Source organism: Nomascus leucogenys, chromosome 20 (assembly GCF_006542625.1).
Source record: "Nomascus leucogenys isolate Asia chromosome 20, Asia_NLE_v1, whole genome shotgun sequence".
NCBI lineage: Eukaryota > Metazoa > Chordata > Mammalia > Primates > Hylobatidae > Nomascus > Nomascus leucogenys.
In genome coordinates, this window is record NC_044400.1 from 47735731 (window position 1) to 47760842 (window position 25112).

The following is a 25112-nucleotide window of genomic DNA, read 5'->3' on the forward strand; positions in this document are numbered from 1 at the left end:
TGAAATAATCCTGACCTTTGTTCTGACTGGCATATCTATGAACTGATAACTACAGCAAGCCGTCTTTGTTTCTAAGGACAACTGTCATGGGTTCTTGTTGCCTGCCTAATATTCTCTTTGTCTTACCTGTGGTTATTCACAGTTTCAAAAGTATCTCTCTAACTGAATTATCTCATGTGATCTAGTGATTAATTTCCTGATTTTTCCCCATCTGTTTTTTCTGGGGAACCATAACCTGAAGTGTTTCTTCCTACTGCTGTGTGATTCTAGAGTTCCATGTTATGCCCCTTCAGTGCTGGCTTAATTTTTGACCTTGTCTGTATTGGTCAGGGTTGCCTAGAGGGACAGAACTAATAGGACAGATGTATATTTATGAAGGGGAGGTTTATTAAGGAGTACTGACTCACACAATCACAAGGTGAGGTCCCACAATAGGCCATCTGCAAGCTGAGGAGCAAGGAAGCCAGTCCGGGTCCCAAAACCTCAAAAGTGGGGAAGCCAGTGGTGCAGCCTTCAGTCTGTGGCCAAAGGCCCGAGGGCCCTGGCAAATCACTGGTTTAAGTCCAAGAGTCCAAAAGCTGAAGAAATTGGAGTCTGATGTTCAAGGGCAGGAAGCATCCAGCACGGGAGAAAGATGCAGGCTGGAAGACTCAGAGAGTCTGTTCATTCCACTTTCTTCTGCCTGCTTTATTCTAGCTACTGGCAGCTGATTGGATGGTGCCCACCCAGACTGGGGGTGGGTCTGCCTCTCCCAGTCCACTGACTCAAATGTTAATCTCCTTTGGCAATGCCCTCAGGGACACACGCAAGAACAATACTTTGCATCCTTCAATCCAATCAAGTTGACAGTAGTAACCATCACATTGTCTAACCTGAAAACTTGAGTGGACTTGCTCAAAACTGCATTCACCATCCAAGTGACCTGGAGAGTGCTCTGTTTATCTTTTCTGATGGATGGGGTTGAGTCTATATTGCCTCGGCAGCATTTTTTGGGCATCCTTTTTGTGGAGATGACTGTGATGTGTAAGGCTGAGGTGTAGGGAAACAAGGAAAGCGCCAGAGTGAGCCGATGTTGCTCAGGGGAACAAGTAACACCAGATCTTCTGGCTTCAAACACTGTGTTTGCAGTCCCTCTACGTCTTCGGCCAGGAGTGAGGAACTGCGAACGGAGCTGTGGATTATGTCCAGATTCTGAACTTTTAGAACATCCCTGTGCTTTCTAGTTTGTCTGGATTAGTAGCAAATCCCTTAAATCAAAATGACCTGTGTCTTTGCTTCCAAAGGACAATACAAAAGGATAAAGTTGGCTTGGGAAAGGAGCCCTAAAACATGACTCAGGGAGGATGAGGAAGCACAGAAAAAGGTCTGAGAGCGGCCCCAGCGGAGGACTTAGCAACAGAAGGCCCAGATTCTTGACAGAGTTCCTGCTCCAGAGGGTATATAATGGGAGAATAAGAGGGGAAGAGAGCCAGATGGAGGCTCTTTGAGGATTTTAAGGAATATTTCAGTCAAAACACTACGCAGTTGGAGTTTCATTTGCAGGAAGTTAAGCAAATAAATCAAAAGAAGAAAACCATACATGCAATTTTTTTTATGGGAGTGTATATATATATCTGTACATAATATTGTATTTGCTATAATAGCCAAAGCAAAAAGTATTTTGAATGAGGACAGACGAACAATAAATAAACCAAAATATCAATACAATTGAAATTTTATGTATCCATTGTAAGAAACACAATGATTCTCTAGAACCATGTTAGCCAAGTGGCATTGAAATTTGTGTTTGAATGAATTACAATGAAATAAAACAAAAGATTCCGTTCCTCAGTTACACTAGCCTTATTTCAAATGCTCAAAAGCAGCATGTGACTACTGTCATAGGTAACAAGCATTTTCATTATCGCAGAAAGTTCTATTGGATGGCCCTGCTCTAGAAAGCTGGGAAAGTGTTTACATGTGGCTGCTGTTCACATGAAGCAAAAAGTAGCATGAAAGGCAGCACATGTACCAACATACAAATTACATACATGCATACATAAAGATTAGTCAAGGCCAGGAAGCATTCAAATTATTTCCACCAGGGAGATCAATGCGTCAGGTGGATTTACAAGTTACCTTTTAGCATAGTCTAGGGTTCAATGACTAATACATAACGTTTTTGAAAACTTTCTTCAGGACGCCAATTGTAGCTGAGGCTGCTGGGATGGACATTGAGAAGTGGTAGAGGAAGCATCAGGGGATGGAGTAAGGTTCTTGTGCTGGCTTTGTGACTAAAATAGCTCTGTGATCTCGTGGGAGTCACACTAACTCTCCCGGCCCCTTTTGTCAGATGATCTCTAAGGTCTCTTTCAATGTAAAGAAATGAGTATGTTCCTGCATGTTCTCACTCACAGGGAGGGGAACATCACACACTGGGTGCTGTCAGGGGGTGGGGAGCAAGGGGAGGGAGAGCATTAGGACAACTAATTAATACATGAGGGACTTAAAACCTAGATGATGGGTTGATGGGTGCAGGAAACCACCGTGGCACATGTATACCTATGTAAAAAACCTGCACGTTCTGCACATGTATCCCAGAACTTAGAGTAAAACAATAACAAAAAAAAGTGTGTAGCACCTCTCACCCTCTCTCACGCTCCTGCTCCCACCGTGTGGAGGTGCCTCACTCCGTTTTCCTTCTGCCATGATTGGAAGCTTCCTGATGCTTTCCCAGAAACAGAAGCCAGAAGCCGCTATGCTTCCTGTATAGTCTACAGAACTGTGAGGCAATTAAACCTCTTTCAGTTATAAATTAAAAAAAAAAAAAGAGATGGATATGTTTGTTTTCAAGTGGAGCAGGTTGTTCATAGGAGATAGAAAGACAGGGGCGGGTTATCAGGTAGCGAGGGTCTGCAGTCTGGTCACAGCCATGGATTCCGGGGACAAAGGAACAGAGGTAGAGGGATTCCAAGGACAGAGAAGCTGGTCAGTGACAAGATGGGAAATTTGTATTCCAGACACTCAGGGGCTATAAGAAAAAGTGCATCTGTTTTTATTAGATGTTAGAAATGACTTTGAACAGTATCTAAGTGAAACTGCAAACACAGCTGAGAAAAATCCCAGCTCTGTCTAGTTCCTCAGAAACTCCACCCCCTCTTTTTCCAGAAGGCTCTCTAGTTACAAGTGGCTCACTGAACACCCTCCCATTGGCTTGTTTCTAATACTCTGGAGTAAGACAATTCTTCCATTTGTTCAACTATTTCTCAGATGTCAGATCATAAAATTATACTTCTTGAAAATCACTTATTCTTGAACATTTCTTCTCTGAATTGATTTTACAGTTACAGCATTTTATCTAAATCATTTCACATTTCTTTCTTTCTTTTTTTAGAGACAGGGTCTCTCTCTGTCAACCAGGCTACAGCTGGAGTGTAGTGGCACAATCATACTCACTGCAGCCTCTAACCCCTGGGCTCAAGTGATCCTCCTGCCTCAGCCTCCCAAGTAGCTGGGACTGCAGGCATGCACCACCATGCCCAGCTGCTTTTTAACTTTTTTTTGTAGAGAAGGGCCTCTCTATGTTGCCCAGGCTGGACTCAAACTCCTGGCCTCAAGTGATCTTCCTGCCTTGGCCTCTCAAAGTGCGGAGATCACAGGTGTGAGCCACTGGGCCAGGCCTATTTCTTTTAAAAGTTTGAAGATAGATAGCATTTTAAGCCTTTGCCTTCCTTATATATTTTTCTATTAAACATTGCATGGAGAAATGCTTCTGCTGAATAATCAAAATAATCATCCACCTTTGGATTTGTGATGCATAATAACATAATCTTCACATCTTAGATATGTATCATATATACTATGGTACACTTTCCTATTTATACTTTTCTTATACATTTAAAAAAACTACCTGAATATGTACCTGTACAACCCTTTAGTAATGCAAAGTGTATATGTGAATTGGTGTACATGGATGTATGTGATCTATACATTCATTAAATAATGAACCACTTACTATACACCATGCCATGTGGAAACTCAATGCTAAAAACTCATAATCCTTGTCTTCCAGGGATACTGTATCAAATGGACATTGCCTTGATCATTTCTGAAAAGTCCCAAATTAGAAAAATCTTGGATGTCAAAAGCATATCTTAAAGCCAGTGTCACAGAACTCAAAAGACTTTTCTCTTATAAAAATTTTATAACTTTAATATAAGTTGTCTCCCCAAAATGACTGAATGTATACTATACCTCAGATATAACTAGATTTAGTATAAGTTAATTCAATTTACCAATGCATTTATGGTTTACTTTGTGAGAAACTGGAATTCAAAAGCGAGTAAGACCTATCTCCTGCTCGCAAGCAAGGTGAGGCAAACCGGTAAAGACATGACTGCCAGCAGGCACAGTGGGTGCAGAGTCACTCAGGAAGGCTTCATGGAGAGTGCTGGTCACCTATGCACCAAGTACGTGGTGTTGCTAAGTGACAAACCAGGAAGCCCGGAGCACATTTCCCACCGACTGAGCTCTGGCAGTAGAAGAGGAAGGATCTGTCTGTCCTGCTCTTCTGATTTGCTGATCAGGTGTGGAGTAGCACCAGCTTCAAGGTGGTAGGTCCATGGCCCAGAGCACAGGCTGAATGACTTGTCAAACCAGGACTTCCTGCCAATGCAACTCTGCAGGCTAACTTCCTGTTTTTGTTTTTGCTGTTTTTCTTTTTTCATCAGGAACCAGGCAGGGGAGCTTGGTTTTCTTCCATTGACAACACCATTGATTTCTTCTCTTCTTTGGCCCATTGTGCAGCTGAGAGAGGCCCAAGAAACTCATTAAGAGCTTCCCACTGCCTTCAGGATACCATGTAACCTCGCTTCAGGGCTGGGTCTCATTCACCTCTCCATCTTGCCCTCAGCCAGGCCCCATTATGTTCTCTCTGCTGCAGCCATGCCACACTCCTTGTGGTTCTTCAGACATGCCACACTATTCAGCCTTTTCTCCAATCTCTTTTACAAGCTCTTCCTTTGGCCGAAAATAATTTCCCTCCTACTCTTGGCCTGCTGAAGCCTCATCAAGCTTCAGGCCTCAGCGTGCATGTCATTTCCTCAGGAAGGTCTTTGCTGACCTCTACGATGAGGTAGCTCCTAGATGACCCAGCACTTCCCTTATCTGAGTCCTTATTAAACCTCATGGTGACCTTTCTTCTCCAAGCTGCAGGGGAGGGCACAGACCACATCTGACTGGCTCACCCTTGTATTTCCAGGGCCTGGCCTATAATTTGGTGGATTCAGGTCCAGCTTCCTGGGTGGGGGACCTGTGGAGTCACACAGGGACTCATGCTTAGAGAGGTGGCTTTAATGCTTGGCTTAATGCTGCTGCCATCTAGAAAGTTCTTTTTTCTTTTTCTTTTTTTTTTTTTTTGAGACAGGGTCTAGCTCTGTCGCCCAGTCTGGAGTGCAGTGGCACAATCTCAGCTCACTGCAACATCTGCCTCCCGAGTTCAAGTGATTCTCTTGCCTCAGTCTCTTGAGTAGTTGGGATTACAGGCGCCCACCACCAGGCCTGGCTAATTTTTTGTATTTTTAGTAGAGACGGGGTTTCACTATGTTGGCCAGGCTGGTCTTAAACTCCTGACCTCGAGTGATCCGCCCACCTCGGCCTCCCAAAGTGCTCAGATTACTGGCGTGAGCCACTGTGCCTGGCTGCCATCTAGAAAAGTCTTAATTTTTGAACAAGAGGCCCCATATTTTCATTTTGCACTGAGCCTCACATATTATGAAACTGATACTACGTGGATGAATAAATAAATCAATGGATATGTATTAATCCTTACAATATATTGGGCCAAGGAAATTAAAGCTTCTGAAGGCCTCATTTCGAACAAGATAGAATAATTTAGGAAAAGTTGCAATGTATTATGCTGATGGCTTTATGATCTATTTTGCTACTTTTCACATACTATTTGTTCATATGAGAAAAGAGAAGCTTTACCTGAAAGATATGTATTGTCTGTTCTGTGAGATGTATATCCATTAAAAATTATATTTTATTCAACTACAACCATTATGAATTTAAAAAAGAGAAAAAAGAAGTCCAGAATGACTTGCTTTGTCTTATTCATTGTAATTGGAAAGAAAGTTACAACTTCTTAAGAAAGAAAAAGAAGCAGGAAAAATTTTGCAAATAATGTTACCTAGATGTCTATCTCTGTAAGATTGAATGAATATCAGCAGAAATATCTGTTTGGGTAGTAAATGCAATATTAGAAAAGAATGAATCTCAAAGGAGAAAGATGCAAGATATGGCTATTCCATTCATAAACCCAAGGATGTCATTCAAGAGAGGCCATTTCTGGGCTTTGAACTTTTAAGGCCTGCAGAGAACCTCCTGGTAAGCATTGTGAAGGCAGCCAAGGAGTGTCTTAGTTAGTTCAAGCTGCTGTAACAAAGTACCATAGACTTTAAAGTGGTAGAAATTTGCTTCTCACAGTTCTGGAGGCTGGGAAGTCCAAGACCAAGGCACTAGCAGATTTGGTGATTGGTGAGGGCCTGTCTCCTCACAGATGGTGCCTTCTCACTGTGTCCTCATGTGGTAGAAGGGGTGATGGAACTTCCTCAGGTCTCTTTTCTAAGGGCATTAGCTCTATTCATGACAGTTCCACCCTCATGACTTAATCACCCCCCAAAGACCTCACCTTCTAATACCATCACTGTGGGGTGGGGGGTGGGGTGGGTGGGGTTAGGATTTCAACATGTGAATTTTGGAGGGACACAAACATTCAGATCACAGCAAGGGTCATCTAATAATTTTTTAAGGGTTTCTCTGAGCCACCACTACCATCTCTGGCAGGAAGCAATGGCTGTCTTCACCTTCTCTGATGGATTATAAGGAAGGCGGCTCATTGCACAGGGGAGGGTGGGAAGGTAAATTCCAACACAGCTGGGCCCAGAGCCTCTATACTATTTGAGAAGCTGATTTACTTCTCATTCGTATGGGTCAGGAGGACCAGCTCCTCTAACTATGATGATCTATCTATGCTGATCACTTGCTGTGTGATTCCGCTCTTAAGCTCTCAGCTTTCTCATCCATAAAACAGGGTAGATAAAGGCTTTATATATCACCTCCCACCTGTCTTTCGAGTACCCAAGTCTCCACCAAAGGACATGTCTTTCCTTGTACCTGGGCATGTGGAACCCACATCCTGATCTCATCCTCTGGAATTATCCTCACCAGGTCCCCATTTGCCACTTCCTGAAGCCATTATTATTATTATTATTATTAATTTTTTTTTTTTTTTTTTTTTTTTGAGACACGGTCTCGCTCTGTTGCCCAGGCTGGCGTGCAGTGGCATGATCTCAGCTCACTGCAAGCTCCACCTCCCGGGCTCATGCCATTCTCCTGCCTCAGTCTCCCAAGTAGCTGGGACTACAGGTGCCCGCCACCATGTCCGGCTAATTTTTTTGTATTTTTTTTAGAAGAGATGGAGTTTCACAGTGTTAGCCAGGATGGTCTCGATCTCCTGACCTCATGATCTGCCCGCCTCGGCCTCCCAAAGTGCTGGGATTACAGGTGTGAGCCACTGTGCCCGGCCTCCTGAACCCATTCTTTCTTGTACATGCTGTTATCTTTGTCTGCGTGTCCTACTGAACACTCTCCCTTCACTTTCCATGCTTCCTCGATTTCCCTACCTAATGCCTCTCATCCTTCAAGAGGTTAAATTCCACCCTACCCAAAGCTCTCTGGAGTGGCACCCCCTACCCCACGTTCTGCAAGATCATGCACGGAGACTCCCACAGCACGTGCTTGCTTCTGTCCTGGCTCTCATCACATTGTATTGTCATTGTCTATTTCCTTGTTTGTTTCCCTCAGGAGTCCCAGGGTTCTTTGCAGGCCTGGACTCTGCCTCTTCAACATCTAACACAGTCACTGGGACATAATAGTTGTCCAATTCATGTTTGTAGAATGAATGAAGCAAGCAAGGAGTGAATGAAGGCCTCATTTTCACCAGTTATCTTTTAGAAAGCCTCCTGGGGGAATAGGGAAGGTCAAGTGGTAGAAGCTGCCTGACTGGTGGGAGAAAGGCTGTCTCTGCTCTCAGCTGGCCATTCTGCATGGCCTAAGCCCAGCTGGCCCAGTTCACAGTGCCCTGTGGGCAGTAGCACCAGAAGGCATCAGGGAGCTCCTTGGATTTTATTGATCTCCTGTGCATTTGCTGGGATGTCCTCACCGTGTCTTGGCAGTAGGAAGTAGGGGAGGGGAGTAATTCTCCTCACTTGATGTACCTTCTGCCAGGCTGGCAGGATTCTTCCTGCAGATAGAATATGATAGAGACATGATCACCAGGCTTGGCCAGGACAGTGACGTACATGGTGAAGTCATGTATCCAGTGAATGTTCATTGAGTGCCTGCTTTGAGCTGGACATTCAGCTGGTGCTAGCTGGTTATAGAGTAGCCTCAAGAAGCTAATAGTCTATTCAGAGAGCCGGACCATGAACAGAATATTATAGTGAAATTATAATTAGGTAACCCTTTTTCCCCACTCAAGGTCTAAACAGCTAAAGAAGCCCAAATCCCTGCTTTTATGAAAATAGAAACATCAAGCTGAGATCAGGAATTTTAAAATTAACCAAGTCCTTTTATTTTTATGATCCTTAGACCTCATGAGTCAAGTATAATTGTCTTCCTTTCAGATAAGAAAACCGAGGCTTAGAGACATTAAGCAATTTGCTTAAAGTCACCCAATTTTCAGGGGTGTCTTGGGACCAGTACCATTCAGATTATTCTGCTAGCCCTACTCCTGTATTTTCCATTTTCCAGAAGGCTTGGTGCTTAGGAAGCCAATTCTAAGGCTTTTTAAGGTCCTGAGTTGCCTTTGAAATGATCAAAGAGACAGTTAAACTCAATATGGTTAAGTTATAAATGCGTTTTTTTAGTTTTGATTCTTTGCAAATTAGCCATCCATGGAGGGCATGTGACATAATGGGAGCAGGTCTTGGCACAAAGGCAGAAAGGGCAGCAGGGAGGTGGGTAGGGAGGGAGGGAGGGAGATGAGATGCAGGGCTCCTCTGAGCATGGGGAGTGACCTGAGGCTCTGCTCTGGCTGCAGAGGCCAGGCTGGGGAAGGAGGCCCAGTGGCCTGAGGCATAGTGGTCAAAGGACAGTGCATACTCAGGCAAAGTTAAGACCAGCATCGGCACCAGTTGGCATTAGTGAGTGTAATTCAGCCATTGGGAACCAGCCAGGATACTAATCTGTGGCCCCAAGCTCAGCAGCCAGTGCAGCCAGGTGAGCTGTACAGCCCAGTGGGAGGAGAAGCTCACCCTTCTGCAGAGGAGATAGGCACCAAGGCAGGGAAAGACCATCCTAGAAGGAGGAAGAGAGATTGGGACATGGCTCCGGATTATTGAGCAGGTTGTGATGTGGGGGATGAGGACACAAGAAAAGAACCAACATTCACTGATCTACTCTGTGCCAAATGATTTTACATGCATCATCTCCAGTTCTTTCAACAGTCCTGTGAGGGGGTATTAGTGTCCCCACTTTACAGGTAAGGTCACAATTTGCCAGCAGTCATAGAGTAATCAGAGGCCATAGCAGAGGCAGAATCTGAGCACAAACCTTCCTGACTCTCTGCCCCCAACACAGGGTGGGCAGGAGTTCCCCAAGGGGCTCCGGGACTCCCAGGGTGCACACAGTCCAACTCTGGTTGACTTTGTGCCTAAACTCTTCTCTTTTTTTTTTGAGACAGAGTCGACCTGTCACCCAGGCTGGAGTGCAGTGGCACGATCGTGGCTTACTGCAACCACCATCTCCTGGAGTCAAGCGATTCTTCTGCCTCAGCCTTTCGGGTAGCTGGGATTACAGGCACCCGCCACCATGCCTGGCTAATTTTTGAATTTTTAGTAATATGAGGTATCACCATGTTGGCCAGGCTGGTCTCGAACTCCTGACCTCAAGTGATCTGCCAGCCTTGGCCTCCCAAAGTGCTGGAATTACAGGTGTAAGCCACTGTGCCCGGCCTGTGCCTGAATTCTGAAGTCCCGCCTACCATGGTGTATCCCAGGCCACTGATCTATTGCGCCACCCAGAAAAGGAGACAAGGCTGGACCCGGGCAAGCGAGTGAAACTGATAGAGGAGCTGGCACAGGGAAAGGAAGAAGGGCTGTAGAGAGTATGTGGCAACTTGCAATTAGGTAGAAGAGTCAGTTACTCAGAATACCACATGCCGCAACCATGCCGAAATGAGTTTACTGTAATTCCAGATAAAAACAAAACTGTTGGAGTGGAGACTTAGAGACTCGAGGCAGGGTTGGCTTATTTTTTTTTTCTATGGTTTCGATATAATTCAGCACTTTCACTTTGTGAAGATAGACCTGACCTTTATGTGGTCTGGAGAATGCTGACTCAACATCAGGGTAACCAATGGTGCACTCATGACCCGAAACAAGACTGGTGGTTGTCAGGGTTTTCAAAGCTCCTCACTTGGGCTCTCCACGATCTCGGAAAACTGTGCCTTTATCAGAAATGAACAGCCCTTGTTCAGACAGAGATCTGGATAGGTGCGCATTAATTTCAAACATTTTTTAAAAAAGATATTTTCCTGACTTTGTAAGAGGTAGAGTAGGATGCTGATTTAGCGTAGGTCTTTTTCCCATTTCCTACAGTAGTACAGATGGTGACTGGAGGGCAGATGAAAAAAGAAAAGGGGAAGGAAGGGAGGAGAAAAGAGGAAGAGGGTATGGGGGAAGAGGGATGGCCGGCAAAGGAGGCCCACTTTTACTTCCTTGGAAATATTTCGTTCTTTTTGAAAACTCAAACTCAAGTTTCTCCTGGAAAAGAAAAAGGCTTGGGATCTCCCAAATGCCTATTGGTATGATTTTTATCTAGCTCCACTTTTTGATTCTTTAGGAATCAAACCATGAACTTAATTTTTTCTCCTATTTGAAAAGCGTAGGCAAAAGTCATACCCTCTTTTCCAAAAGAAAATGCAGCATCCACCCCCTGACCCCCACCACCCCTCAAAGCCCCAAAGTGACATTTTCAACAGACTTATCATAAATCAAATCTGCTGTGCACACCAGTAAATAGTGCCAGTAAGCCAGGTGTAACCAAATCAGATTTTTCAGCCTTGACTTCCAGTGGTGAGAACAAGGATGTGCTGACCTAGGAAAAATGATGAGGCATGGGCGCCCTGCACCGGCCCTTTCAGAAGACGTAGAACACTGCAGGGGGTGGAGTCTGGAATAAGGAGAATCTGGAATCAGTGATGACCCAGTTGTCTTGAGGGCCAGGCTGAGGAGAAGTCTGATGGATTATGCTTCAGAATTTCATGTGCTCATGGTAGGTCCTCTGCATTTTCCCTGTCAGAGTGGATGTTGAACTCTGGTGAGGATAAAAGGGAAGGTCCCAGAAATGACCTATGCTCTTGCTGGGGAGATCCAACATCTGGCTCAAGACTTAAGCAACAGCCCCCTCGTCCCACTCTTAATTTTGGACTCTCCATGAAGGCAACCTATCACAGACAGCCTAGAGAAAGCATACCATAGCTCATAAAATGTTGCTAGCATTCTGCCTATTGTAAAATTATCTGTAGGAGCCAACCTGTGTTCTGGAAAGTTATGGGTATAAGATGATGGGTTATAGGTGATTTTGATTTTCTTAATTTGTTTAACAAGCTTGAATTTGAACCCCAACCATTGGATCAAAAATGTCACATTTCTGGCTAGATGTGTTGGCTCACTCCTATAATCCCAACACTTTGCAAGGCCAAGGTGGGAAGATTGCTTGAGGCCAGGAGTTCAAGACCAGCCTGGGCAACATAACAAGTCCCTGTCTCTATAAATAAATAAATAAAAATAAAAAATAAAAAAAGTTACATTTCTCAATTAACTGTGGATCTGAGCCTTTGCTTTTAAGGGTTGAAAAATCTTATCAAAATTACATTTTAGGGAAACCATTCTGTTTCATAAGGTTATAATAATACGATCCTTGGGGCTTATGTGGTGCTTAAAAAATGAGAGAGGACGCCCTTTTTTTTTCTTTTTTTGACATGGAATCTCACTCTGTCACCCAGGCTGGAGTGCAGTGGTGCAATCTCAGCTCACTGCAAGCTCCGCCTCCCAGGTTCACGCCATTCTCCTGCGTCAGCCTCCCGAATAGCTGGTACTACAGGCGCCTGCCACCACGCCAGGCTAATTTTTTGTATTTTTAGTAGAGACAGGGTTTCACCGTGTTAGCCAGGATGGTCTCGAACTCCTGACCTTGTGATCTGCTCACCTCGGCCTCCAAAGTGCTGGGATTACAGGTGTGAGCCACCGTGTCTGGCTGGCCCCTTCTCCATCACTTGTGGTCATCATCCTTCTTGGTGCCTTTGGGACACCGAAGTCCAGGGGATCTCCCTTCCTGGTGGCCTGATTTACTATCTGCAAGCTTTGCCACAGACATTCTTCCAGGGTTTGAGGCTGTGGCTTGCAGAATCTAACCATGACAACACTCCAATGTCTGGGAAGCCCTGTGTAAACGGGGCAAGGATTTCAAAGAAACTCCAAGCCTCCACCCCGCTTTGTAACACTGAGAAATCAACCTCCAGGGTTTAGGTCTTTGCCCCTTCCAACTCAAATCACCAGCTCCTATATCCTTCTGCTCTGGGGCAATCAAGTTGAATCCCTCTTCTTTGGCCCCTTTATTAGTTTGCAAAGACTGCCATAACAAAATACCACAAACCAGGTGGCTTAAACAACAGAAATTTATCATCTCCCAGTTCTGGTGTCTGGAAGACCAGATCAAAGTGTTGTCAGAGTCCTTCTGCAGGTTGTGAAGGAAAGATTTGTTCTAGGCCTCTCTCTTTGGCTTTGTAGATGTCCATCTTCTCTCTGTGTCTTCCCTCTGTGCATAGCTCTTTTTTATAAGGACACTAGTCATAATGGATTAGGGCTCACTCTAATGACCCCACTTTCACTTGATTACCTCTGTAAAGACCTCACCTCCAAATAAAGTCATACTGAGGTCCCAGGTATTAGGACTTGAACATATGCATATTGGTAAATAATTGCATAATTATTGGTAAATAATTGGTAAATAATTCAACCCATAACAGGCCCTAAACATAAGGTGGGGGGGAGGGGAAAGCGAGAGCTCAAACTTTTTTTTGTTTTTTTAATAAACTTTACTTTTTAGAACAGTGCCAGATTCACAGGAAAATTGAGAAGATAGTATAGAGTTCCCCTCTACAGTACACTGTCACCCAGTTTTCCCCATTGCTAATATCACCTTCCTTATGGTGGGTTTGTTATGACAAATAAACCAGTATTGATACATTATTGTGAACCAAAGTCCATAGTTTGCTCAGATTTCCTTAGTTTCTACTTAATGTCGTTTTTCTCCGTCTGGATCTCATCCAGGGTTCCACGTGGCACTTATTTGCCATGTCTCCTTAGGCTCCTAGTTGGCTGTGACTGTTTCTCAGACTTTTCTTGTTTTTGGTGACTTTGACAGTTTTGAGGAGTACTGATCAAGCATTCTGTAGGATACCCCCCTACTGGAATTTATCTGATGGTTTTCTCATGATTAGACTGGGGTTATGGGATTTTGGAAGGAAGATCAGAGTGATAAAGTACCATTCCTGTTACTGTGTATTGAGGGTCTGTGTTCTCAACATAATTCATCACTGTTGATATTGGCTTTGATCACCATATTAGTCTGTTTTCATGCTGCTAATAAAGACATACCCGAGAGTGGGCAATTTACAAAAGAAAGAGCTTTAATGAACTCACAGTTCCATGTGGCCGGGGAGGCCTCACAATCATGGCGGTAGGTGAAAGGCACATCTCACAGGTTGGCAGACAAGAAAAGAGAGCGTGTGCAGGGACACTCCCCTTTTTAAAACTATCAGATCTCATGAAACTTATTCACTATCACGAGGATGGCATGGGAAAGACCTGCTCTCATGATTCAATTACTTCCCACCAGGTCCCTCCCACAACATGTGGGAATTCAAGATGAGATTTGAGTAAGGAAACAGCAAAACCATATCAATCACCCTGCTGAAGTAATGTTTGTCAGGTTTCTTGACTGTAAATTGACTCTCCCCTGACCCTTTCCCTTCTGTACTCTTTGCAGGGAATTTACCATGTGCAACTTACACTAAAGGAGTGAGGATTTATGTTCTCCTACCTTGAGCGTGGAGTATCTACATAAATTCTTCAGAATTCTTCTACATGGGAGATTTGTCTCTCCTCCCCATTTATTAATTTATCTAATCACTTATTAATATCAGTGTGGATATATGGATATTTAGTTTACACTTTGGGTTATAATTCAGTACTACTTTGTTTTGTTGCTCAAATTGTTCCAGCTTTGGCCATTGGGAGCTCTTTCAGTTGGTTCCTGTGGCCTTTTGACATATCACTGTCAATGTAGGGTTTTTTTGTTTTTTGCTTTTAGTACTTCCTTTCTTTCTGGAACTCTGAGATGCCAAGCTTGCCTCTTATCAGTCCTGATTCTGAGCCCAATTTTTATGTGTAAACTTCGAACCTGTTCCTGATGCCCCGCCCCACCTTTTGTCATTGTTCGAGAAACTCATTTCTGCCTTAGTCCTTAATTCCCTCCTTGTATCTACTTACATCCCATCTGCTGACTGCTGAGCCACTTCCTTGTGTTGGTCACAGTTCTGCTTTGATTTTTCCAGTTTGGCCTCCTCTCTGTTCCCCATTTCTGTGCTGTCTTTCTTTGTCAGCTGCTCACGCTCCCCAAATTCAGCCTCAGACCTCCCTCCAGCTGAGTCTCTTTAGGGTCATGCAGGTCCATCACCACCAGATCCTCTCAATCATCATCCCTCCCCATGAAAATTCATTTTATCGTCTCCATAAGGAAACCAACCTGAAACAGCATTTTCCACAGCATATTTCACACCATCATCTGTAAAAATAAAACTCTAAAGTCAAATCATGTGATCGCCATCTCTTTTATTTTCTTCATTTACATTAGCATATTACAGACATGTCCTTAATAAAAGAGTTTTACTCTGTAAATCTGACCATGGAATCTTTTTGCCATTGTTGCTGGTATCATGCCTGTTGTTTCTAGCGCCTACTTGGGGAAACATCACCCTTACTGCTAAGAAAAGTGGTTAGCCCACAGGTTAAGTGCCTTGATAGGGCACCACGCTGTCTCTTATGAGACATGTGACCTTGGATAAATTATTTAATCTCATATTCATTTTTAAAATCAGGCTGATCATAGTATATTGCCTTATAAGGATAAAATAAAATAATTAAAGCAAGGTGCTTAAAATGGTAAGCTGGAATATTATAACCACTCAATAAGTGATTTTGTTATTATTATTATTTTTCTTATGCATCTTTGGGCCACTTCCAGTTCTGTAGTCTACAACGGCTTCAAGGTACTCTTTCTTGGCAATAACAAATATCCCAGAACCCATCATTCTGTGCAATCATTTTAGAAAACTTCCTTATAATTTATGATCTTACCTGTGTATATATATTAAGGTCCCTTTGCCACATTTTTGCTCACTCTTGCAACCTCAAGAAGTTTTCCTGCACTTTGTTTAATCACTTCAATTGTGCCCGAATTAAAATAAAATCTCCATGATGGTTGGGGGAAAAATCAGCTTGTATCTCTCCCACAAAACAGATGGGAAAAATGATTCAGAACAAGACAGTCTCTAAAGGTACAAATAGTGCCCTTTCTTTTAGGAGAGAGAATGACTTCTTGTTTTGGGCGTATGCTAAAGTCTGGGATAAAATTAAGTTACTCCTTGTTTATTTCCATTTTCCTATATTATCTTCAGCTGTCTGATGACTCAGTCCATTCTTAGTACAGCCTCCTTTCTCCACCTGGAGGTTATAGCCCAAAAGGAATAATCTCTTTTAGAAACGAACCCAAAACAATGAATTTTAAAATCTACTTTATTTATAACTACAAAGTAACACATCAATATATTCTCTTACATGTAATGCTGAAGTCTTCATTGACAACCAGCCCAATCTCAGAGTGCTTATAGTGTGCAATTACACAGTCACGTGCACATGTGCACACATACACACACACCATAACATTGTTTTGTGTTTGCTTTTGCACAATTTGCGTACCTTTTTATTTTTCAGTCTATAGTCTTTGTTTAAAAAAATATCTTTCATAGTGATTTAAGTGATTCACATGTTAGCCATTATCATTCACAGCTATAACTTAATTAAAACACACCCCAAGTACTAATAGTTCATATCATTAATACATCTGTGGAAATCTTTTCTGATTAGATTGCCTAGGTCAGTGGTTCTCAGACTTTGCCACATATCAGACTCATCTGGGAAGCCTTTAAAAATTATGATGCTGGCTGGGCATGGTGGCTATGCCTGTAATCCCAGCACTTTGGGAGGCCGAGGCAGGTGGATTGCCTGAGCTCAGGAGATCGAGATCAGCCTGGTCAACATGGTGAAACCCCATCTCCACTAAAAATACAAAAAAATTAGCTGGGTGTGGTGGTGTGCGCCTGCATTTCCAGCTACTCAGGAGGCTGGGGCACGAGAATTGCCTGAACCTGGGAGGCGGAGGTTGCAGTGAGCCGAGATTGTGCCACTGCACTCCAGCCTGGGCAACAGGGCAAGACTCTATTCAAAAAAAAAAAAAAAAAAAATAAGATGCTGAGGCTTCACCCTGAGCCAATGAAATCAGAATCTTGGGAGGAGGGGCACACACAGGCATCAGGAGTTTTAAAAAAGATGGCCAGGGGATTCCAACATGCAGACAAATTTGAAAACAAGAGGCTTAGGAGGTGTCTGGATCCCATCTCTTCAAGCCTGCTTCCTGGAGATTTCTTGTTCAAATCCACGTGTAAAGAGAGGTTTTGAATTTGTCATTCATCCCAGCTACACAGGGATGAAACTGCCCAGGCAGATCAGGGGAACCTGCTTTTCATATATGGCCACTGTCAAGAAGAAAAACTGGGAAGTACTACTGTAGCTTTTTATTGTAATCTCTTCTGTGATATTTTGGAGATATTGTAACAGGTTCATTTGAGCAGTCAATACAACCTTAGGGAACAACTGGAATCCCTGTGGAGGCTTAAAACATTTATTTTTCTAATTTAAAACTTTATGTTTAAAACTTCTTTATCAAAAGAGATTTGTTTTGCAGAACTCTGTGACAAGTCCATAGAACTATCTTGTAGATGCTGTGTTGGTGACAATACTAGGGGCTAAAGTAGCACTGAGGTATGAAATTCCAGGTGCTCAGCTCATGTAGGAAATAAAGGGACAATGCTTTAGGACATATGGGAGGTAAAAGAGTGAAGGGTGAAAGCCAGGGGCTTACCTTTAGACAGACTCGTGTTCAAATATTGGCTCCACCGTTTTGTCTATACCTTTGTCAAATTACTTCATCTTTTTAAGGCTGTTTCCTCATCTGTAGCGTGAAACGAGCACAATATTGCCTATCTCATATGTATGTTCTATTGATTGTTGACATTTTTATTTAAAGCACCTAACAGTTGTTGGCACCTAGTAGGCATTCAGCAAATGCTATCTGATCTTTCCATATCAAAGATGGAAAAAAATCCATTACCCAGCTATTGGTCGTATACACAGAATTCAAATATTGATTTCCCCTTATTTGCATTCCATAACTTTAAGAGAGGTAAAATATCCATGGGACAGGAAATGGATACTTTTTAAGGAAGAACTTAGCAGAGGAGACCAAGTAGAGGTGAAACATTTATACTACCATCAGTCCTCCTTTTGTCTGGTTCTGATATGTACAAATTTTTGTTTGGCACAATTTAGTTAATTAGCACTAGACTTTTATTGCACCTGACCTCAAATATAAAGGCAAATCTAAATAAATGTTGGGAAATACTACAGTAGATTTTAATTGTAATCTCTTCTCTGATATTTTGGAAATATTGTAACAGGTTCCTTCTGAGATGTTGATAAAACCTTAAGGAACAATTGGGATCACAGTTTATATTCCAGTTATGATATATTAATCGTGAGCAATTGGATAAATACAACCAATCACAGACATTGCTGCTAGCTCTTCAGTCCACAAATCCCTACACAAATAATAGATGTGCAATACGACCATGACTAATCACGTCACTTCTTTCAATGTCTGTCCTGTGCATCTGTTGTTAAGTTCATATGCAGACTGCAAAGCCTGTAGTTGTGTTGCTTCCTTGTCTCCTGGTGATAAATCCATGTGACATTTTACATAAACAGAAAATCAAAAGGAACTGGCCAATAAAAATAAAAGTGAAGCAAGAAAACAAAAAGGAAGAATGTTAAAAGTGATTTTTTTCTGTAAAAAAAATTTTAATTTTTTAGAGACAGGGTCTCATTCTGTAACCCAGGCTGGAGTACAGTGGTGCAATCATACCTCACTGTGGCCTCAAACTACCAATTCTTCCACCTCAGTCTCTTGAGTAGCTAGGACTACGGGCTTTCACTTTGTGTGTGTGTGTGTGGGGGGGGGTGTTGGGGAGGGGTGTCTCACTATGTTGCCAAGGCTGGCCTTGAACTCCTGGCCTCAATTGATCCTCCAGCCTCAGCTTCCCAAAAGTGCTGGGATTACAGGCATGGGCCACTGTGCCCAGTCCTAGAAGTGATTTCTAATTGAACGTCAATAGAAGAAACACCTGAGTGTGAGAGTTTCCAGCTATGAAGCCAGAGAAACTTAATGAAGGTAAAATTATTGACAAAAATGAGGAAAGTGGTTGTGATTAAAAAGATGAATGAAGATGCCCTAGAGAAAATAATACTGGCAAAAAACTTCACATCAAAGGTATTCTTGGGTATATTTTACAACATTGAAAATGCAAAGGAGAAAATGTTGGAAGCTGATCCAAACTTAGAAAGGAGCATGACAATTTGCCAAGATGTAGAAAAAATGCTTGCTCTATATCGTAAGTTGTATGATGAGAAGCAAGCATTATTCACACCACTCATGATGCATTTTTTACAAGGAAATAAAATACTTCAATTCTCAATGTTTCTAATGTTTTAAATTACCATCTACTATATAAATACTAGTTTTACTCTTTTTTTCATTTCCCTATACATTTATAATTGACAGTAAGAGAGTTTTTAACATGTTGAAAAAAAAACTCTTAATTTTCATTATTTTAGAGACTGGGTTTTGCTTTGTCATCCAGGTTAGAGAGCAGTGGCATGATCATGGCTCGCTGCAGCCTCAGACTCCTGGGCTCAAGTGATTCTCCTGCCTCAGCCTCCCTAGCAGCGGATGACAGGCGCATGCCACCACATCCAGCTAATTTTTAAATTATTTTGTAAAGACAGGGTCTCGCTATATTGCCTAGGCTGGCCTCAAACTCCTGGCTCGAATGATCTTCCTGCCTTGGCCTCCCAAAGGAAAGGCATAAGCTACCATGTCCAGTCTGAAAAAAAAAGTTTAAATATCATAAAAGAAATGTAACTTTTCTCATTAATGAGTAAGACTGCTTAGCGTGGTTTCAGCTTGCATGGTCATTTTGATGGTCCCGTGCTGCTGTGCAAATCAAGGACTGCCTATATGAAGGGTGATGTAGGATTTATGAAGATGTATAAAGGAGAACCCGTAGTTGAGTAAGTGAGGTTAAAGACAGTCAACAGGAAGCTTGGCTCCTCCCTCTGCCACTTCTGGGGAAGGCAAATACGAACACCTGTGCCCCTCCAAAGCCACATGTGAGAGGAACCTATGGAAAACTATTTCAATTCTTTCTGAAGGTTAATCCTCTCCTAAGAATTTCTTTAAGATCTGTGCTGTGAATTGTTACATCTGCTTCCACAGAATCATCAGCTTCTAGAGTTGCAGGCAGAATTGGGTTGAAAGTACACCTATAAAGTATATGCATCATACTTGATATGTAGTAAGTATTCATTCAATTATCATTATATGATCATGAATCTTTTTGTTCAACTGTAGGGTGACCAACTGTCTCCCAGTTTGTCTGAGCCTGAAATCCATCTCAGGGGTTTCCTGGGCTGAATTTTTTTTTTTTTTTTTTTGGAGACAGAGCCCGAGCTGGGGTGCAGTGGTGCAATCTTGGCTCACTGCAATCTCCGCTTCCTGGGTTCAAGTGATTCTCCTGCCTGAGCCTCCCAACTAGCTGGTATTAAAGGCATGTGCCACCACGCCCAGCTAATTTTTTTTTCTATTTTTAGTGGAGACAGGGTTTCACCATGTTGGCCAGGCTGGTCTCGAACTCCTGACCTCAGGTGATCTGCCTGCCTCAGCCTCCTAAAGTGCTGGGATTACAGGCGTGAGCAACCATGCCCAGCTGACGATTTTCAGTTCTAAAACTGAGGCAGACCCAGGCCAACCAAGGTGGTTTGCTACCCTATTTGACTCTAGCTCTGGGCAAGACAAAATATTAACACTATTGCACAAAATTCTCTTGGGATTTAGGAAGTAATTGGAAGAGAGAAAATTCTCCACGAATAGTTTCTAGATTAGAATGTCAAAGGCCACTTTGGAAGGCTGAGGCGAGTGGTCGGAAGTTCAAGACCAGCCTGGCCAAGATGGTGAAACCCGGTCACTACAAAAAATACAAAAATCAGCCAGGCATGGTGGCAGGCCCCTGTAATCCCAGCTACTCGAGAGGCTGAGGTAGAGAATTGCTTGAACCCGGGAGGCAAAGGTTGCAGTGAGCCGAGATCGTGCCACCGCACTCCAGCCTGGGTGACAGAGTGAGAGTCCATCTCAAGAAAAAAAAAAAAAAAGAATCTTAGGTTAGAAGAGATTTTGTGTCCCATGCTTCAGCCTAGCCCAGGATGGCCTGAAATCCATCTCAGAAAGACTCTGTTTTTAAAGCCTGTTAGGGAAGAAAATAAATAATGTGTTCCATTGGTAAGTATTGTGCACCAATCGCTCTGCTACGGGCTGAGGGAAATACCAGATGAATAAGACTCATTTTCTGTTCTGTAGAAGCTTACATTCTAGAAAGGGAGACCACCAGTTATATGCACCATGAATTATCAAGACAGCTCACACTTGGCAAGGTATTTTAGAGAAGTAATCTCATTTAATCCTCATACTAACCCCAACAAGGTACTATCATTCCATTTTACAGATGACGAAAGCGAGATTCAGAGAGATGGAGCTATATAAAGTCGCAAAGCAAGTAACTGCTATAATTGATCTTAGGACCCAAGTCTGTAGTGGCTGAGAACATGGGTTCTGGAGTCATGCAAATCTGCGTTTGAATCCTGACTCTTCCACTGTCTTGTTACTTGACAAGTGTCCGTGAGCTGCTATTTCCTCCTCTGTAAAAGGGGACAAATAATAATAGCCACTTTCGAGGGTTATGAAGGATAAATGAGAAATGCATTGAGTGAGTGCTTGATGTGTAGTAAATGCTCAGCAAATAATCCTCATCATTGCCATCACACCAAAACCCATTGTAGTTCCCCTTTAGCAGGTGGCCTCTTCCATTTCTATGCAAATCTTTCAGGGAAAGAGGCATCAGTGAAATACATTGAGAGCTCTGACTGGGGGAAGACTTCCCAACTGTGATGATGACTAAAGGCCTCGTGCAACAGTAGAACTTGATCTTCCTGAAAGGATAGACTTTCAATAGGTTGAGGTTGGGGCAGAAAAAATATTCCACACAGAGGTCGGGATTTCAGCTGAGGCAAAGAGGAAAGCACAGTGAGTTTGGGGAATGATAACTACTATTGGTTAGAGTGTAGGTTTTTTTTGGAAGGAGATTGGTGGAGATACGGCTGAAAAGAAGCAAGATCCTCACAACTCAGGCGATGTTTCTAGAAGGCTTTCTTCCAACCTTTGCTCCATAGGGGCTGCTCTGGCTGTCTTGTCTCTTCTGGGCTCTCACATCGACTTACTACTTCCTGGGGCTACTCTTCTCAGCCCTGTGAATGGCTCTGTCATCTTCATCCTTCTTCTTTTTTTTTTTTTTTTTTTTTTTGTGAGACAGAGTTTCGCTCCTGTTGCCCAGGCTGGAGTGCAATGGCGCAATCTCAGCTCACTGTGACCTCAGCCTCCCGGGTTCAAGTGATTCCCCTGCCTCAGCCTCCCAAGTAGCTGGGATTACAGACATAGGCCACCATGCCCGGCTAATTTTGTATTTTTAGTAGAGACGGGGTTTCTCCATGTTGGTCAGGCTGGTCTTGAACTCCCGACCTCAGGTGATCCGCCCGCCTCTGCCTCCCAAAGTGCTGGGATTACAGGCATGAGCCACCGCGCCTGGCCATCTTCATCCTTCTTTATGCCATGTGCTGGACATGGTGCTACACAGTTGTGTGTTCTAACCCTTCCAGGGTGTTCTCAGATAAGTTCCCAAAGTATTACTGGATGGGCTGGATTGGAGGTGGGGCAGGGGCTGAAAGAAGGTCATGACAGATTAGAATGTCTGAAAGACATAAAAGACAGTCCTTTTTTTTTTTTTTTTTTTTTTGCCGATGTAGGTTTCAGGTTTCTTGGCTTTTTCTAGAGGACTAAATGAAATCACAATAAAACAACCTGTAGCACGTAGGGGAGGCATGCATTTCTCAGGAAGTCTGTCTCTGAAAAGACAGTCTGGAGAGGTCAGATAACATTTAGAAGAACATGTTTTTTACATTCATAGAAACAGAGGATACAAGGGAGAAAATATCTGGAAAAAATATCAGGAATGAAAACAGATGCAGTGTTTATGACCTAGAGAACAGTGTTTTCCAGGAACTTAGCAGAAAGAAGATGCTGTGCATGGAGGATGTTATGGGTTGAACTGTGTCTCCCAAAATTCAAATCCTGAAGCCCTAGCTCCCAGTACCTTGGAATTTGGAGATGGAACCTTTAAAGAAGTAACTGAGTGGCCGGGCGCGGTGGTTCATGCCTGTAATCCCAGCACTTTGGGAGGCCGAGGTGGGCAGATCACAAGATCAGGAGATCGAGACCATCCTGGCCAACATGGTGAAATCTCATCTCTACTAAAAATACAAAAATTAGCTGGGTGTGGTGGCACATGCCTGTAATCCCGGCTATTTGGGAGGCTGAGGCAGGAGAATCACTTGAACCCAGGAGGTGGAGGTTGCAGTAAGCTGAGATCGCGCTACTGCACTCCAGCCTGGCGACAGAACTAGACTCCGTCTAAAAAGAAAAGAAAAGTAATTAAGTGAAAATGAGATCATTAGGGTAGTGTCCTTATAAGAAGAGGAAATTTGGGCACAGACATAGACATGTCTTCCTTCCACACAGAAGGAAGACCATGTGAGGACACAGGGAGAAGACAGCTATCTGCAAGCCAAAGAGAGGGGCGTCAGAAGAAATCAGCCCTCCTGACATCTGAATCTTGGACTTCCAGCCTCTAGAATTGTGAGAAGAATAAATTTCTGTGGTTTGAGCCACCCAGTCTGTGGTACTTAGTTACGAGGCAACCTTAGCAAACAAACACACAGGACAAGAGAATATGGTTGGCTCAGCTTCTGACAGCATTTGGTGTATTTTCTTTGCCCTTGCATTTTCACTTGTCTGTCATGAGCTCCAAATGAGCCGCATACTTCATAGATGGATCTATTTAATTCTTAGGATTCTGTCAATGTTAAAAAATGGAGAAAGTGGATTTCCTTCCACAAGGTGGATCCCTGTGATCTGTGTAATCCATGTGTAGCTCCACTGTGGCAGCCTTGAAGCCCACAGGGCTCAGCCTCCCATTTTCTCCTCCAGCCAAAGGAACCTTCTAGACTTTCCTGAGGCTTGTAAGAGGGAGATGGCACAGGGTGGCTCCACCATGTACCAGACAGTGAGCAACTTAACCAATAACCCTTCAAGATTTCTGTTCCCTTTGGGTCTCCTTACCTTGGTCTTCCTTTCAACCTTTTCCTCCACAGTCAAGGAGAATCTGGGAGCCTTCCCGGTTGCTGGTGAAGCCTAAATTTTTCTTCTTGCTATTTTGCTGTAAACACTCCCCTAGGCCTGATTTTCAAAATTGTATTTACCCAGCTTATGACTCTCTACAAGTTCCTCAAATCTGACACAGAGGGTCTTTGACCCTTCTGTTGATGTGTGGTCAGGAGCTTGCCACACGGATCCCAGGATCTCCCCATACCGCCATATGCCTGTGTGAGGGCTGGCTGGCATTTGACCACAGTGAGGCCTTGTGACTTTGAGGCCTGGTATAATTCCTAAGACCAAAACATTGCAAACATTCCACTGATTTGTTGCTTCTTCACCCCTGGGGCTGGCCCATTCTGTAGCATTTCTGCTGCTTAGTCTACTCACAACACAAGGCCGCCTAAGTAGTCCTCACCTTGGTAGTACCCACCCCTTCCCTAAGTGTCTACAGTTTTGGGCAGTGCTGGCTGCACTGTAAGCCCCACAGAAGGACTCCAGGCTCCAGGTCAACCTGTAGCAGCAGATGAGGCTGGAGCCAGGGAGTGAAATTCACCCAAGCATCTCTGCAGTGGTCCTGTTTCCCCTTCCAGGAAATAATCCGATTTCTCAAGAGCTTAAGTGTCTCCATCAAGACTAGCTCAAATGCCATCCTCCCGTAGTTTTATGAGGCAGTTTCTTGGAGAAACTGCTCCTAACCTTATATCTGTGAGCACTTCTCATCCAGTTCCAGACGACCTTCGAAAGGTGGTCCCACCAAAGCCAGGGCCATGTCACAGCTCACCTCTGCCAGGGTGTTAGATTTGAGGACCTACATGGTGGTGCCAGGTTGGCCTCCTCCCTCTCTAGCAGTCATGATGAAGGCATTCACCTGTCTTGCATCTGAGCTGAAGGTGGCTCTTCTGCCTTAAACATCCTGGGTGGGACTCAGAATGGTAGCCCAATATGGTTGACTTCTCACAGGAAGCCTCTAGTTTCACCCCACAACAACCACAAAATAGGAGTCAATACCTTTTCATATCTCCAAAACAAAATCTATCTCATAAAGTGCATCGAGTAATGTAGACATTTAATGAGGAGAAGGAGAAAAGGGCTTACATCACGCTCTCTATTCAACACTTTGGTTTTCCACACCTCCTGCCAATTAAATTTCTTCTTCAGCCATCACCTGCTTGGTCTTCCCTCCTCCAGCGTTCCTTCTCCTCTCCGAACCCTTTCTCAGAACATATGTGGTCTGCAGATGTTTAATGTAGTTAGTATTTCACGCATGTTAATAAGGTCAAATTTGTTGGTAG

At 43.4% G+C, this 25112-nt stretch overlaps 1 long non-coding RNA gene across 1 annotated transcript; it reads right to left on the reverse strand.

The window, feature by feature from the left end:
- Window positions 1-16425: 16425 nt before the first annotated feature.
- Window positions 16426-24696, reverse strand: LOC115831747. The gene is made up of 3 exons (XR_004027231.1): window positions 24517-24696; window positions 17308-17397; window positions 16426-16921 (listed from the first exon to the last, which is right to left on the reverse strand). It is a non-coding gene; the product is annotated as an uncharacterized LOC115831747 (long non-coding RNA).
- Between the last annotated feature and the right edge of the window lie 416 nt (window positions 24697-25112).